Genomic DNA, 17,703 nt, shown 5'->3' on the forward strand with positions numbered 1-17,703 from the left:
GCCCTACAGAACTCCAGGGACGCGTCTATTGTTATTATGTGCCGCTTGCTACCAGCCATCTTATTTGAGCCGCACTTGTTCCCAGGCAACAAGCAAAGTGACTATTAAGAAAGAGCTGTTAGTAATCAAGGATGGGCATTTGTGCTTGGCCAGGAGCCTTTTCTCCAAGGATTCAAGCAAGCCAGTGCCTCCTTGAACATTTTGAATGATCAAATAATTGACAATATGAAAAATAAAACAATCATTTTGATATGAGATCAAATATATAATCTGCACTATCATAGGCTCTTAGTGAAATTGTTCACAACCAGTCCGCTAAATTAATTGTTCAAATTGGTAGAAATGTAAGGAGAAAGAACATGTTCAGACATGATTGATTACTCAAGGTGATTATTAATAAATATAGCTGCAAGCAGGCCCAAGCACAAAGAACACGTCAAATGATGCCAACATGGCTGGGAGCATCAGACCAAGTGCAACAACGAGCTATAAAAATGAAAAATTATATAGTCACTGGTAAAATTATGGAAAGGTTTATTACATTCAACCAATAGGTGGCGCTGTGACCAAACTGATGTCGGTGTCAATATGCCAAAGCATCGCAGAGATACAGCCTCAGAGTCATTTTGTTATAACGCCTCAAATTTGTTGCTGCGCTATACGGGAATGGTTTCATCTATTTACACAAAATCCATAACTTTTTGTCGGCACGGTCTGAAGATTATACGATTCGATTTTGATCAAAATCGGACAAATGGTCTAGGAGGAGTTCGGAAAAGTAGGTTTTTAAAGAAAAACAAAATGGCGGAGAGGAAGTTCGGACAAATTTGGGAAAAATTGGTATTTATGTTCTCGGCATGAACCATTATAATAGACATTTAATCAAAAGCTATTTTGATTACCTTCAGGGCAATGTGCTGAAGACACATAAAGAGTTTACAATACGCCAATGCGTTTGTAAAATATAGCATTTTTGACACAACTCAAAATGGCTGACACCCAAAATGACCGATATGGTAGAATTGGGTATAGTATGACTTTACATCTAAAGAGATATTTTGTGATTTTTGGTCAAAGTGTTCATAAGTTATAAGCAAAAATTGAAACTGGCAAAACTATGCAGGTCGCCTCAGGTCATGGTTGTCATAACACACACCAAGTTTGATCAGAATACATTAAAGCGTTGCGGAGATACAGCCTCACGTCCATTTTGGTGGCCACTTCGTTGAATTTGGTTTGAACAATCAACATGAATTCCATAACTTTTTGCCAGAGTGATCTGAAGATGATCAGGTTAAATTTCCGTGAAAATCAGAGCAATGGCCTAGGAGGAGTTTGAAAAAGTAGGCTTTTTGGAAAATTCAAAATGGCGGGGTGCAATCGAATCGTCTTGAGCCGAGGAATTATGTCTCTACCCCTTACGGTTCAAAAGTTATAAGTATAAATGTGCATGCACCTTTGAACAGTTGGTGGCGCTAGAGGGATTGAGTTAGAGACTCCAAATTTAGTACAGTGACAGATGAGACTATCCTCTATCTGTGTGCCAAATGTCACAACTTTCCCACAAGCGTTTCTATGGGCAACCATAGACTCAAGTGCGGAGGAAATAAGAAGAATAAGAAGAACGGCAATAGGTGTCTACGAACATTCGGTGCTTGGCCCCTAATAATAGACAAACAATGAAAGTGTTGATGTTATTTGGATTCAGATAGTATGTATGCAAGTAATAAGGGTGCATTACTTAATGTTAATGCATTAACTAACATTATCTAACAGTATTTCTTAATCTTTGCTTATGTTTCCTTGAACACAAAACGCACAAGACACATGCGAAATCATGATTTGTTTTATAATATGGAATGTAGTTGATAAAGTTTGCATCTCATGTTGAATCCTATTGTGTGTTTTCTGGTAAACATTAGCTGTTTAATTTCTGCATGTGTGTGTTCATCTCATTTGCTGTAATTAAATGTGTATTAGCCATCGGTGGTTCTCTAGTTGTCAGCATAAAGCACTGAAAGGGTCCATCTGGGTCAGCCTCTATTGCACACTGTATCAGTCGGAGCGGGAAGCGTATTTGTGAAATCAACACTGAGTGAAGCTGAACACGAGGCGACGGGCCTTTGGGGCTGTTTCTGATTCTTGTATAATCCGAGCAGTTGGACCCAATCAGATCTCGCCGCATTGTGGGACAAAACATGACTAGACGGCCTTTATTTGGCATTACGCAACTTCTGATGGCTAGAAGTGAGAGTAGAATTAGACGAGATGACCCAATTCAGCGCATAAGAGGAAGTGGCAGCCTGAGCGACTCGAAGGCCCGGAGACACACATCATCGGCTTCACTGTTCGCTCTAGAAATGGAAAAAGCAAACTTTTGTTCAGATTACCGGCATTTGATGGATGAGCCTTCCCAGTTCATGTGACAGCGGTGCAGATGTCAGACAGATGTGATTGCAGATTTTTTGATTAAATTTTTAATGAGAAGCGCAGTGAATTCCACTCAGTATTGATGCACGATTTAATTGTCTTGTCACAAGCAAGCCGATATCCTGCATTGACGGCTGAATTTGATGCTTCCTTCTGTTGGAGGAGACAGGGGAACACAGGGAGACACGATCCTCCGTGCCGCCACCATGTCGCCGTGCCAGAGGCGATGTGCCTGCCAAATGCAAAATGCATTTCCGTTTCCCGCACTTCATGAATCGAGCGCGCACCTGAAGCCCGTCCCTGGGTGAACCCGCGGTGAATGAGGCCACTGCTGGAAAAACACAGCAAATATATACTGGGTTGAGCCTGTTGGGTCATTTTGGTGGGTTACCCAGCTGTTGGGTTAGTGGCTGGGTCAGCTGAAACGATACACCCCTCCGAAACAACGACCCAGCGGAGGCTTCACTACAACAACGCAGCTGATGGGTTATCCTCGTGCATTTCTTCTGTAAAATGGTTTGTACACTCTAAAAAATGCTCTGTTAAAAATAACCCAAGTTGGTTTGAAAATGGACTAACCCAGCAATTGGGTTGTTTTAAGCAAACATTTAACTCAACCGATGGGTTAAAACAACCCAATTGCCCAACCCAACTTGTGTTATTTTTAACCCAGAGTGTATACATCGTCTTTAAAGTCTTTAATGTGCTGTAAATCATTTTATTTGATGCAATGCAACTCACACACTCTAAAAAATGCTGGGTTGTTTTAACCCAAATGTGGGTCAAATGTGGACTGTTAAAAATGTTATTTAAAAATGTAACCAAATGGCTGGGTTTGTCCCTATTTGACCCAGATTTGGGTTAAAACAACCCAGCTTTTTTGTTTGAGAGTGTCCATTGTGCATTCCTGGGTGTGCTTGCTTATTAATAAATGCTCACCTTTTGATTATTACACTCTAAAAAATGCTGGGTTAAAAACAAACCAAGTTGGGTTGAAAATGGAGTAACCCAGCAATTGGGTTGTTTTAACCCAGTGAATGGGTCGTTTTAACCCAGCGGTTGGGTTAAATGTTTGCTTAAAACAACCAATCGCTGGGTTAAAACAACCCAATTGCTGGGTTACTCCATTTTCAACCCAACTTGGTTTGTTTTTAACCCAGCATTTTTTTAGAGTGTATACATCGTCTTTAATGTGCTGTAAATCATTTTATTTAATGCAATGCAACACACACTTTAAAAAAATCTGGGTTGTTTTTACCCAAATGTGGGTCAAATGTGGACTGTTAAAATGTTATTTCAAAATGTAACCCAATGGCTGGGTTTGTCCATATTTTACCCAAATGTGGGTTAAAATAACCCAGCATCTTTTTAGAGTGTCCATTGTGCATTCCTGGGTGTGCTTGCTTATTAATAAATGTTCACCTTTTAATTATTACACTCTAAAAAATGCTGGGTTAAAAACAACCCAAGTTGGGTTGAAAATGAACTAACCCAGCAATTGGGTTGTTTTAACCCATCGACTGGGTTGTTTTAAGCAAACATTTAACCCATTAAATGACCCATTCACTGGGTTAAAACAACCCAATTGCTGGGTTAAAACAACCCATTTCCATTTGTTTTTTGGGTTCATATTAAGCCAGCAATATAGTAATTTCTAATCAATAACGGCTGACATGTTGGGTCAAACATTTAACCCATCCAGCTGGGTAAAAACAACCCAACAATGAGTTTGTCCAATTTTGACCCAGCACTGGTTTGCCAAATAACCCAAATTGGGTTGTTTTTAACCCAGAATTTTTTAGAGTGTAGAAAACCTGTGGCAACAATGGGCAATCCATCACAGCTGTCGAACTCCAAAAACGGCTTGTTTTGATATTGTGGGATTTGTGATGTCACACGGGCAAAAACATTTCCATATGCCCACCTTCAAAGCCAGACATCGACCAATAGTAACACATCATTGCACCGTAAGGCCCCGCCCACTAGCGTTCAGACGCTTAAAGGCTAGTTCATTTGAATGGCATCCCGGATCACGTCAGAGGATTATACAGTATGTTTGTTCGGAGCATTTTATTTTGTAAACGATGCACAGTGTAATGGAAAGTTCACAAAAAAATTACTTCAGTTGAAAATAATTGTGTGTGTGTGTGTGTGTGTGTGTGTGTGTGTGTGTGTGTGTGTGTGTGTGTGTGTGTGTGTGTGTGTGTGTGTGTGTGTGTGTGTGTGTGTGTGTGTGTGTGTGTGTGTGTGTGTGTGTGTGTGTGTGTGTGTGTGTAAAAAGTCCTGTTCTGCATGTACATACTATGTACTTATTAGAGTAATTGCAATAACTGGGTAATAACTCAGTCCTAACCCTGAACCTCCCCCTAAACCTCACCTAACTCATGTAGTTACTGTATATCTCCAGTACTTTCTTGGGTAAGTACACTGTGAGTACACGTACTGTAAAATAAATCAACTTTACTAATAGGGATGCACCGATATGATTTATTGGGGCTGATGCCGATATTTGTAACTTGCCCTTTTATTTGAAATTTTGTCATTAAAATAGAGTATTTTGATCATGCTTTAAATCAGAAAAGTAAAAAAACAAACAAAAAAACATTACATTAACGTATAGCCTACTAGCTAGTTTATTACTGCATTATCAAATCCTTTCTAATGAACATAGACTGGATCCTTTTAACATTCAGCATGCCAACATAAATATATAAATACAATAGAAAATATGAAATAAACAGTGCTTTTTAAGTAGGTTTAACACTGCATATTCCTCACTGTATAAATTAAATGCATACATTGAGACGTAGCTCTTCTGTACAACATTAATCCAGTCACAATTACTGTTAAACTGAACTTTTATTTTGACGGGTTGCCGTGTGCTTCGAGTTCCTGTGTGTGTTTATGATATGACGATAGATTTTTATCGAATTAAACGGTAAAATCCTCATGAAGTGACTGGAGATGCATTCATGTCTTCATATTGATGTGCCAGAGGCTGAAAAACACCGCGAGTTTCAGTGTGTGTGTGTGTGTGTGTGTGTGTGTGTGTGAGAGAGGCAAATTAAACCGCGTCTGCTCCATTCATTCACAGAGACAGAGAAACATGCAGGATTCATATTTAAACAGACTTTTTCACTGCATGAAAAGTGGGATTTTCGTCAGTATGTGGCACTGTAGATTGCCGTGGAACTTCAGGTTTACGACTGTGCACGGCAATTTGCAGGCAACACCGAAAACTGCCGTAAATTGTTGGAAATTGACGTGGGCCTTGCTTGGCAGTTGTCCCCCCATGACCCCCCCTCCCCTTCATTCTAGGGGAGGCTTTATCATGTAAATGAAGATGATGTGAGCTACACAAATGCAAATCAGAGTAGCAGCAGGGGGAGTTTTATCTAGGTTCTGAATTTTTTTAACTAAAACAAGTTTAAAGTTTAAGTTAAAATGTTAACTTAAATTTAAGTTAAATGTACTCGTTTTAGTTCACATTACTAAATTTTTAGGGCAACCAGTTTGCTCCATTTTTTTAAGTAGATTCAACTTGTCCGGGCTCACAGTGTAGATTAATTACTCTGTATGTCATTAGCAATAACCAATGTTATGTATAAAAAAAAATAAAAAATACAGGACAGCAGTTCATGTCTTCAACCTTTAGAGAGGTTATGTGATGCAACAAGACAATGAACCAAAGCACACAAATAAATCAAGTAAAGCATACAGTTTACATACCAAAATTAATTTTTCCACCCTGCACTGTGAATATTTTTTTAAATGGCTATTAATCATAAATGTGAAAAGTACAAGTTTGTGTGTTTTTCTGTAATTGTCATTTAAATTGAGCTCACACCACATTTTATGAATTATCAATGCAGATTTTCAAGAGGTGGTTTCCTGGACAGGGTTTAAATTATGCCAAGAGTAGGCCTAATCTAGTAAATCGCGAGTTAAAAAATTGTTGCCTGGAACAAAGATTAAGCACAGATTACTAATGCTGCCTTCATGTGCTATCGGAATTATCGTAAATACGAGTTTACTAGGTAAAAATTGCACATGAACACCCTCTGATGTCGTGTTTACCACTGGGAAGTTCGGAAATAATTTTGATACCCCAAATCCTGAGATGGGTGTGTCATAAGCTTTAAACATGGTGGCGGGGAGAACTAGACTGCTGTGGCAGGTGTGGTTTTATTGTTTTTTTTCCAAAACAGCTTGGTCGTCTTGTCTTGACATTAACGTAGTACATATTTACATGTAAGAGTAATCATATGAAGTGTATTGTATGTTTGGTACACAGCGAAAATAGCCTGCATTTGACTGAAATTACAGAATCAGCAGAAAGCGGACTATGTGGAATGTTTATGGTTGTCGGTGCATGGGAGACTACAAATGATGATGGTTTTAATAAGATTTTCCCAATAAGGCAAGAATAACCTGGTGTCCATCATGATTCCTGTTCACTCCGACAACAAAGCACTTGAATGCAACAAGCTCGTAATCACGACTTCTAAAGTGGGAATTAGGAAATTTCCGATAGCACGTGAAGGCAGCATAACACCTGGACTATGAGTCCTGAACTAAAATAAACTGGATTCATTTACAGTTTTATCTAATTGCTTACACACAATTTCTGAAAATATGGCTCCATTTCTTGTAACTCTACACACAAAACACACAACATGCAAAACATCAGACATCGCTTGCAAAAGCAACACTTTGTGCAAAACTATTTTAACTCTTCCAAACATGTTGTTTTTGCATATATCTAACTACACACAAATATGCACAACTGAGGAATTTTCTGTTGAACTGAATCAACACTGAAGTCACTTGAGCTGAATATTGACACTATATTGGCTTGTTAGAGCCGGTTTACAGCAGAATTTGTTTTGAACTTGTTACTGAAGCTGCTATGAAACAATATATTTTGTTGTATGCATATTCTTTCTTTCTCAAACCTTAGTTTTGATTTCTAAGTGATCAATTTATGTATAAGTGTTTTCACACATGATCATTGGCTGTATGGGTCCTCAGTAAATTAATGTGGCATTTAAATGGCAAAAGTTATTCTTGTCTCTATAACTTATGGCTTCCTAAAGACACGTTTATGGGTAAATAAAATATTAATAATATAAATAAAATGTATATCAAAACATATTTTAAATATAATGAAGTCATTTTATTATAGCACTCATCAGATGTTCCTGGAAACAAAACAGAGACAGAACAGTAACTATACAACAAACTAAACACCAAATTACAAAAACATTATTATGTGAAAGTGAATAAAGTTGTGTGTGTGTGTCACACCGTGTTGATATCACAGAGTTTATGCACACCGCTTGCTCATTTGTATGCGCGCACGTCTCGCGAGATATTCCTCATAACAATGACCTCGCATGTGATTGGAGGAGCCCGACGAGCTTCTCGCCCTCGTCCAATCACGTGCGAGTTCAAGGCCATGATGCGTACAAGACGTGTTTTAAACAGACGTGTTTTGGACTCTTTTTTTTACATTTTCTGTGTTTTTGCTGCTTTGCGTGATCAACATGACAGGACGCCGCCTCGCCTTCAGCTCTCCTTCAACTCCTCTGAATGGACGCGACCAACCCCTTTCAGCCTGTCCGCTGACCGATGAGAAGAAACTGCTGAATACTATGAGTGGCCTGTCTCGTCAGCTTACTCTACTTACGAACAACTGAATGAGAAGTTTGATGTAATAAACTCCAGGTTGCTGTCCATGGAGGATAAGTGGGCTGCTTTTGAGTCGAAAAACAGCTGTGCTGTGGAAGAAAATAACTCCAAGAAGAGAATACGAGTGCACAATCCCAAGATTGCGGTAAGAATATTTTTATGTATAACGTTAAGCGTAATATTATTTTTAAAGTACCCCACGCTAAAAGTAACGTTTGCAGAACCAGTTTGCGTTTTTATATATAAGCGTCTTTTGTCTTGTATTTTTCAGGAGGCTGTCCGGCGTCTTCACAACTCTGAGGCAAACTTTAGGCGCCAGAGCATGGGTATGTAACGTTACGATTGAAAGAATATGCTTTTATTCAGCTGTATAAGGAAATGGATGCGAGATCCGAGCTTATAACTGCACATTTTGTTTACACAGCCTATCCCCGCCTCATAACGAAGCCGTGAGCTCTTATCTGCTTGGAGCGATTTCCGCGAGTCCAGATTTAACCGCTGAACATGAGGACATTGTGTGTAAGTATGACTAATGTTTTTCTCATTCCTTGTTTAATTTTACCGTGACTGTTTTTATTAATACCAGTCTCATGTAATTGTTTTCCAGCTGCCTGTAAGACGTATTATGAATCGACACGCCGCAGCTTCAGATACAAACAACCTGAACTTACATCGCAGGCGGAAACTGCGAAGAGTTTAGCTCGGAGTCGATCAAGAAGAAAAAGGGTAAGATATATTATATTAGAACCGTTTTTTGTCAATGTGAGTATTTTTCAGGTTGCTTATTGTCTTTATGGATTGTATTACAGTTGCTGGAAGCAAGACGAAGTGTGCTGGCTCCGGATGAGGTGGACATTTGGAAGTCCGCGACCATTGATCTCATGTCTGATGAGGAAGACGGCGTTGTTGACGGTGTGTCTGGATGGATTGTGCGGCCACCGCCCTCTCGCAGCCCGGAGCTCACCGAATTTTGTAACACTTTGCAATCCAGATTAGAGGCCACACCGAAGTACAGGGCGACTCACCATATACGCCTGTGTTCCCCTAATGTGTTGGGCGCTTCTTTTTGACGTTTTTGGAGGACAACATAAAATACTGCTGCACTGTACTATTTGTGTTTGACAATAAAGCTCTTTCTTTGAATGAACAGCTGTGTGTGTTTAAATATTAAGCTCTTTCATTGAATAAACGGCACGGTCCGTATAATTGTCCCATATATTCTTTGATGGTATGAATAGTGTACTTCATAGCACTAATATAAAACATAAATTATTATAACATAAATTATATATTTATTTTATATTATTATTATTATTGGGGTTTACATTTATAATGAGCCAGGGGGGCCAATCATGATTGGTTTGCAGTGATCTGCCAACCAATCACGAGGGTTTATTCTTGTTTAAAAGTTGTGGCCTCAGCCAATACTGAGTGAGTAAATTCAAGTCTGGCCGTTGACTCTCTGGTTTCGCTGCTATTCATATGCAAATTAGAGGCGTCGCACCTCTGCGCGGTCTCTCAGCGGGGGCTCTCCACCTTCCGCGCAGTCTCAGCGGGGGGCTCTCCACCTACGTCATGGTTCGTTTACGACAATTTGTGGCACAGACGAACGCGACGTTCGCTGCCTCTAAATTGTCGAAAACTGCCGAAAATTAGGGAGATTTCCGGGAGTATACAGGCGTTTATGGGGTCGAAAATCCCACTTTTCATGCAGTGTTTGCGGCTTACTATTCACATACACTAGTATGTATCGTGATTTGATTTAAGTGACTGACCAACATTTTATTTATTCATCAAAACAAATATGCAGTAAATTCGGTTTTTATGACTGGATTCTGCCTGCGCATCGTGGAAATGAATCCTGATGGAAGTTTAGTCAAGAGTAGTGAGCGATTTATTATTTTGTTTGATGAACATTAAAACGCAGACGCAGCGCAGCAGGAATATACACAGCTATACGTTACACAGCTCAGTGCCTTCACACAGTTCATTAATAAAACATCGGTTTGCTATATCAGCCTTTTTTTCATGCTATAGCCGATATGCCGATGGTTGTAAATTGATTTAAAAAATCGGCCGATAAATTTTTTTGTAAATATAATTTATTCTGAAGCAATATTCTCATCAGTGTTCAATCAGCTTTGACATATTTAAATCTGCATATTTGTGATATTTTTACCTTTTATAAAGGGCATTTTTTCCATAATCTTATTAACCCTCAGAGCCCGACGGCATCGCCCACGACGTCACACGGCACCTCCGATAAATATCTATATTATTTCATGAAACTTTTATCGATTTTCTTACCGTTTTTTCCAGCAGAAAGCTAACAAGCCAGCCATCACGGGGGTGTCTTTTGTGTCTTTGTAGCCTTTACAGAAGGTTTTCTATCCAGCCTGGAACATGTGCATCTTTTTGGAGTTGTTCAGCAATAAATCAAAACGCTTACATCCAAGATATATCCACTTGATGTCCATAATTTTGCCGCTAGCGCGATGCTAGCTGCCATTTTGGATGAGGGTTTGACCAATGACAGGCTGATCCGTCATCCACGTTGGTGTGCGTCATTACGCATGAACCACAGCGCTGTTATTGTGAAGAGAGAGAGACGCACGGCTAGTGTTGAGGAGATAGAGAGAGAGAGACGCGCTGCAGTTTTTAGTAGTTTTGTGGAGAAAGTTTGAGGAAAAAGTTTGAGGAGAAAGTTTGAGGAGAAGTTCCTGATAGGAACTGTTTTGAGGCTTGGCACCAGTAAATATCCAAAATCCAAAGAGGCCAAAAGCGCCTGGACTTTTTTTGGAAAAATGTAAATAGTTTTGGTTCTGTATAAGTTATCATGTTTATTCCTGAGTTCCAGGACTCTAAAGACTTGGACAAACTGTTTTCCAGAGGAAATATGCTTAGCTTTTATTTATTTGTGTGTGTTTTCAATAAATATTTGAGTGATTCAATTTCCGTTTTATGTTTTCATTTGTCTTTATGGTCCCATAACTTATTTTACATTTAGGTGACATCAATGCAACACAAATATACTGACAGAGCAACTTGTCTTGAAAAAAAAGAGGTGTGTCAATTGTCTGTGCACAACAGGGTTGATGTTTTACAAGCTTTTTTAGTAAATAACACCAGGCGGAAAATTAATTGTAAAAATACCCTTAGGTCTTAAAGGGTTAAATATAGACTGTGCTTCAGCTGTCATTTTATTTACTTATTAATTTTTTTTAGAAATTAAATTAGAATAAGACACTGTTACCAATCAAATTAAATAATTTACACACACAAAAAAAGTACTGTAATGTAATGAGATTGTTTTAAATATGTTTGAATATACAAATATAAAAATATAAAAATAAACTAAACCACCAGTAGGTGGCAGCAGGTGACCGTCTTAATGAGTGAGTCATTGAGTCGATTCATTTAAACGATTCATTCAAACGGATGATTCATTCAGTAACACACACTGTTGCTGTGAGAAGCGTTATGGTTCTGCTGTGATCTTTGTTTGGAACTATTTTCGCTGCTGAAATCGAAGAAAAACACTCAATATTGCATCTAAAATGTAAGTGACTTAATGTTAATGAATTGTTTATGGAACTGTCATATGAAATCAGTTTTGTGTCGTGATGGTATTCATAAAAACAGCACTCTTAGTTGTGTGATGTTGCTTAACTGTAGGATATCATATGTTATAAATATAAAAACTCCACAATTTGTAATGTTAACCGTGTGAGTTTCTGTGCATGAGTGGCGCTCATTTGTCGTGATTTCTCCGCGAGCGTCAACAGCGCAACCTTGTTACCGTCAGTTCATTATACATTATTATTATCCACTATCGATCGCCACTTACGCTAATGAATGCAGAATTATTGTTGCATATTGGTGATTCCGTAGTTATTTTTTGACTTTTTAATCAGCTTGTCCGGTCGGGAAAGTAAAATTCTCTTTCACTTGCCCCTTCAGAAAATCCACTTGTCCTGGACAAGCGTTAATGTCGATTGAAACCGTTAGATTTCTTATTATTATTCTGCCATTGAAGTCTATGGCAGCCCATAGAACCGTTTGCGGGAAAGTTATGAAATTTGGCACACAGAGAGAGTACTGGCCCAACATTAACCACACCAATTTTGGAGTCTCTAAAACAATCCCTCTAGCGCCACCACCTGTCCAAAGTTTCACTCATGTTTATGCTAATAACTTTTAAACCCAAATGGCTAGAAGCTAAATTCCGCCATTTTGAATTATCCGAAAAACCTACTTTTTCAAACTCCTCCAAGGCCGTTGCTCTGATTTTCACAAAAATTTAACCAGATCATCTTAAGACAATGTTGACAAAAATGTATGGAAATCAAGATGATTCGTCAAATAGTTTTTGATAAACTCGCAAACAAATTTACATAGTGGTTGCGAAAATACACTCAAGGCTATATGTCCACAACGCTTTATAGTATTCAAACCAAACTTGGTACATGTCATCACAACCATGACCTGAGGCAACGGAGATACAAAAAATTGCTGTTTTTGCTTACAACTTTTGAACCGCGTGTCCAAGACTCATAAAAATAGTCTAGTTAGATTCAGGACGACATGCCGAGTCGAGCTATTTTTAACATATCGGCCATTTTGGCCGTCGGCCATTTTGAATTATGTGCTAAAATGCTGTATTTTATGAACACATGAATGGATTGTTATGACACTCGGTATGGGTCATCAGCACGATGCCCTGAAGGAGCCTGAGAAGTTTTGAAACAGCGCCACCTAGTGGATAATTTTATTTTCAAACGCTTATTACTTTGGGTGTGATTGGCTTATTTTCATGGGAGTAACTTTTTTTGTCTCCTGAATCCTTGCAGAGTCCAACGATATCAGACTTACCAGGTTTTGGCATATGGTTTGTGCAGCGCGTTAATTAAAAAATGTTAGCTGATATCTTCGAAACTGCTAGTCCGATCGAGACGAAACCAGCGTCAGAAGTTCGGAAACATAGGTCGATAGTAAATTGCTTAAGCCCAAATGTCAAAATATTGATAGTAAGGGGGAGTAAAATTCAATCAAAGTCAGGTGTCAGTCCTTTTGTACGTGTTTTTTCATATAAATGTCTATAACTCCAAAACTAAATTAAATATTTTCACCAAAATTGACACACACATGTATGGGCTCACTCCGAAGACACATATCAATTTTTTTTGATTGTGCCTCTTGGTGGCGCTATAATAGAACAAAACACAAAATTCCCATAGACTACAATGCATTTTTAAGCCTTTTTGATGCAGGTTAGGGTTAGTGAATTGGGTTGAGCAATTGGGTTGTTTTAACCCAGTGATTGGGTGGTTTTAACCCAGCGATTGGGCAGTTTTAACCTATTGATTGGGCGGTTTTAACCCATCAATTGGGTTGTTTTAACCCAGCGATTGGGCTGTTTTAACCCAGCGATTGTGTGGTTTTAACCCAGCGATTGGGCTGTTTTAACCCAGCGATTGTGTGGTTTTAACCCAGCGATTGGGCTGTTTTAACCCAGCGATTGGGTGGTTTTAACCCAGCGATTGGGCAGTTTTAACCTATTGATTGGGCGGTTTTAACCCATCAATTGGGTTGTTTTAACCCAGCGATTGGGCTGTTTTAACCCAGCGATTGTGTGGTTTTAACCCAGCGATTGGGCTGTTTTAACCCAGCGATTGTGTGGTTTTAACCCAGCGATTGGGCTGTTTTAACCCAGCGATTGGGTGGTTTTAACCCAGCGATTGGGCAGTTTTAACCTATTGATTGGGCGGTTTTAACCCATCAATTGGGTTGTTTTAACCCAGCGATTGGGCTGTTTTAACCCAGCGATTGTGTGGTTTTAACCCAGCGATTGGGCTGTTTTAACCCAGCGATTGTGTGGTTTTAACCCAGCGATTGGGCTGTTTTAACCCAACGATTGGGTGGTTTTAACCCAGCGATTGGGTGGTTTTAACCCAGCGATTGGGCTGTTTTAACCCAGCGAATGGGTGGTTTTAACCCAGCGATTGGGCTGTTTTAACCCAGCGAATGGGTGGTTTTAACCCAGCGATTGGGCTGTTTTAACCCAGCGATTGTGTGGTTTTAACCCAGCGATTGGGCTGTTTTAACCCAGCGATTGTGTGGTTTTAACCCAGCGATTGGGCTGTTTTAACCCAGCGATTGGGTGGTTTTAACCCAGCGATTGGGCTGTTTTAACCCAGCGAATGGGTGGTTTTAACCCAGCGATTTGGCTGTTTTAACCCAGCAATTTTTAGAGCGTATGCTTATAAATCAAGAAACAAGCATGTATAGCTGTATTTATAATTGCTAATAAGCTTTTTAATGTATACTAATGTTTTATAAATTATGAACTATGTACTAATGCTTAACTAATGATTCATAGCAAGTGTTACCGATATTTTTGAGTGCCAATTCCCAGCAATATTAAACCCAGCAGTCTTAAAGTGTGAACTGAAAATGTCTGAATTCACCAAATGCATGAGAGAAGGGAAAAACATACAGCACTCACAAACATAAGTCCTTACTCAAGAGAGCATGCGATTGCAGACGCAGCCCCAGAGTTTCTCAACGTGTAAATACATCGAACGCTCCATTTTTGTCCTTTAATAACAGAATGCATCCAGTAAATAGGTCACGCACAGAAGAACAGGAGCACTGTCTCAGCAAACAACTCCAGTACAGTCAGACAGACAGACAGACAGTCAGACAGTCAGACAGACAGACAGACAGACAGACAGACAGTCAGACAGACAGACAGACAGACAGTCAGACAGACAGACAGACAGACAGACAGACAGTCAGACAGACAGACAGTCAGACAGACAGACAGTCAGACAGACAGTCAGACAGACAGACAGTCAGTCAGACAGTCAGACAGACAGACAGACAGACAGACAGACAGTCAGACAGACAGACAGACAGTCAGACAGACAGACAGACAGACAGACAGACAGAAAAACAGAAAGACAGACAGACAGAAATACAGACGAAGAAGAAGAAGAGGAGCACTGTCTCAGCAAACAACTCCAGTACAGACAGACAGACAGACAGTCAGACAGACAGACAGACAGACAGACAGACAGAAAAACAGACAGACAGACAGACAGAAAAACAGAAAGACAGACAGACAGAAATACAGACGAAGAAGAAGAAGAGGAGCACTGTCTCAGCAAACAACTCCAGTACAGACAGACAGACAGACAGTCAGACAGACAGACAGACAGACAGACAGGCAGACAGACAGACAGACAGACAGTCAGACAGTCAGTCAGACAGACAGACAGACAGACAGACAGTCAGACAGTCAGACAGACAGACAGTCAGTCAGACAGTCAGTCAGACAGTCAGACAGACAGACAGACAGACAGTCAGACAGACAGACAGTCAGTCAGTCAGACAGACAGACAGACAGACAGACAGACAGTCAGACAGTCAGTCAGACAGTCAGTCAGACAGACAGACAGACAGACAGACAGACAGTCAGACAGTCAGTCAGACAGTCAGTCAGACAGTCAGTCAGACAGACAGACAGACAGACAGATTCAGCGTGTGACACTCTCCCTCACTCTCCCAGCCTTAAGGGTCCAAAACTCAAGAGAGTGAACAACATCTGACATGAGAGGAAAGAGATACAGCGAAGAGAAAACACGGAGACAAGGTGAAGGAGAGATAAAAGACAACAGAAGAGGACGAGACGGAGGGACGGAGGGAAAAGAGACGAGAGAAAGCAAACACAGACAACAGCAGAGACGTGGAAATGAAAGCAAAGACAGAACGGCCTAAATCTTCCGTTAGAGTATCAAACGCGCGACCCAGATGAAGTGTATCGCGCGATCCTCCGCTCGCAGGAAGCGCAGGGATCAAAGTGTGCTCTTCTGAGAAAGCGGAGCGCGTCTTTATTTGCAGGAGCTTGTCAGTCAAACACGCGCAGCTTTACTATGCAAAGAGACTGGAGGGTAGAGGAGTAATATCATGAGCTGTGCTGCGTCAGATCACATCTCGCCCGCCTGTCTCCTCCAGGATCCGCTCCAGACGCTCTAAAGCCACCGATGACAGAGGCAGGGATTGGGAAATGCAAAACGGCAGATTTCCTGACATTACCCGTGAAATAGGACAGCGAGAGCAGACGCATCTCTGCTGATAGAAGACACAACAACGGCTGATGAGGACTCAGAGGGAAAGAGGTCATGCGTGTGTGTGTGTGTGTGTGTGTGTAGGTTTAGGGGTAGTGTGTGTGTGTGTGTGTGTAGGTTTAGGGGTAGTGTGTTTGTGTGATGGGTAGGTGTAGGGGTAGTGTGTGTGTGTGTGTGTGTGTGTAGGTTTTGGGGTAGTGTGTGTGTGTGTGTGTGTGTGTGTAGGTTTAGGGGTAGTGTGTGTGTGTGTGTATGTTTAGGGGTAGTGTGTGTGTGTGTGTGTGTGTGTGTGTGTGTGTGTGTGTGTGTGTGTGTGTGTGTGTGTGTGTGTGTGTGTGTGTGTGTGTGTGTGTGTGTGTGTGTGTGTGTGTGTGTGTGTGTGTGTGTGTGTGTGTGTGTGTGTGTGTGTGTGTGTGTGTGTGTGTGTGTGTGTGTATGTGTGTGTGTGCGTGTCCTTCTGCGTGTCCCTGTGTGTGTAATAATCAGAGTGTACGTGCGTTGACCAGACGGCCATGGGTGAGCAGATGCGCCAGTGCATTTGATATTCAAACAACGACGAGCTGAACGTGAACATGAGAACACACAGGTGTGTGTGTGAGAGAGCCCGTCCTCTTTATGAAGAGTTATTGAATCATCCACTCACTCGATTCGCTCAAAATGCAGATTCATTGGGTAAAGAAACAGCTGAGTGCTGTTGGGAAACTGCAAAGGTTCTGCTGTGGCTTTGATTAGAACTATTTTCAGTGGTTAAATGTAAAAAACAGACGAAATTATGTCTAAAATGTAGCTCAAACACATTTGCAACGGTGCTGATATTCTGGAAAAAAACAGCTCTCTCGCTGGTGTGATATTGTTGAACTATATCACATGATATAAATATAAAACAAAAACGTATACAGGGTCATTTTTGCTCTCATGTATTGCATTTGGGCTCATTCTAACATGCATGTTTTTTTATGCAATGTGAGTGAATAATGACAGCTTGCACATTGTTCAAACAATAATTACATATCACACACCCCTATTATGATACTCAAGAACACAACAATGATAATTCGGAGTACACACAAACTACTCAAATCTCCAAACTCTAGCTCTGTTTCAATCCCTAGTGAGCTACAACAGACTAAAGTCACGAGTGACTGATCCGATGAACAACATGATAACGCACGTTAATTATACACATATCTATAATTGACATTTCTCTCTCCTTGTCTGCCATCTTGGATTTGCCATTGGATCAAGGTCTTCACACACATTCTGCTATTGTAGATGCAGAACACCATCAGTGACCCTCGGGCCGGTTTCTGCTTGTTTTAGAGCAGAGCCACTGAAGCTGTTTCTACAGGGCATCTTTGAGTCTCCAGAGGCAGAAAGACGAGATTTTACCCAGTGTCCCTCACCTGTAAAACACTGCCGTAATGCTCATTGAGCTCCTGAGACGTGAGATCCT

The 17,703-nt window shown here is 40.4% G+C and overlaps 1 protein-coding gene and 1 long non-coding RNA gene across 2 annotated transcripts in view; one reads left to right on the forward strand and one right to left on the reverse strand.

The window, feature by feature from the left end:
• The window catches only part of brinp1 (bone morphogenetic protein/retinoic acid inducible neural-specific 1), a 285,384-nt gene that overhangs the window by 191,623 nt on the left and 76,058 nt on the right, over positions 1-17,703 (reverse strand). The window lies entirely within an intron of this gene.
• Positions 7,877-9,267, forward strand: LOC307125081. Its single transcript, XR_013816330.1, has 5 exons — positions 7,877-8,266; positions 8,393-8,447; positions 8,546-8,644; positions 8,729-8,847; positions 8,931-9,267. It is a non-coding gene; the product is annotated as an uncharacterized lncRNA (long non-coding RNA).

Source organism: Gobio gobio (assembly GCF_949357685.1).
Source record: "Gobio gobio genome assembly, chromosome: 4".
Lineage (NCBI taxonomy): Eukaryota > Metazoa > Chordata > Actinopteri > Cypriniformes > Gobionidae > Gobio > Gobio gobio.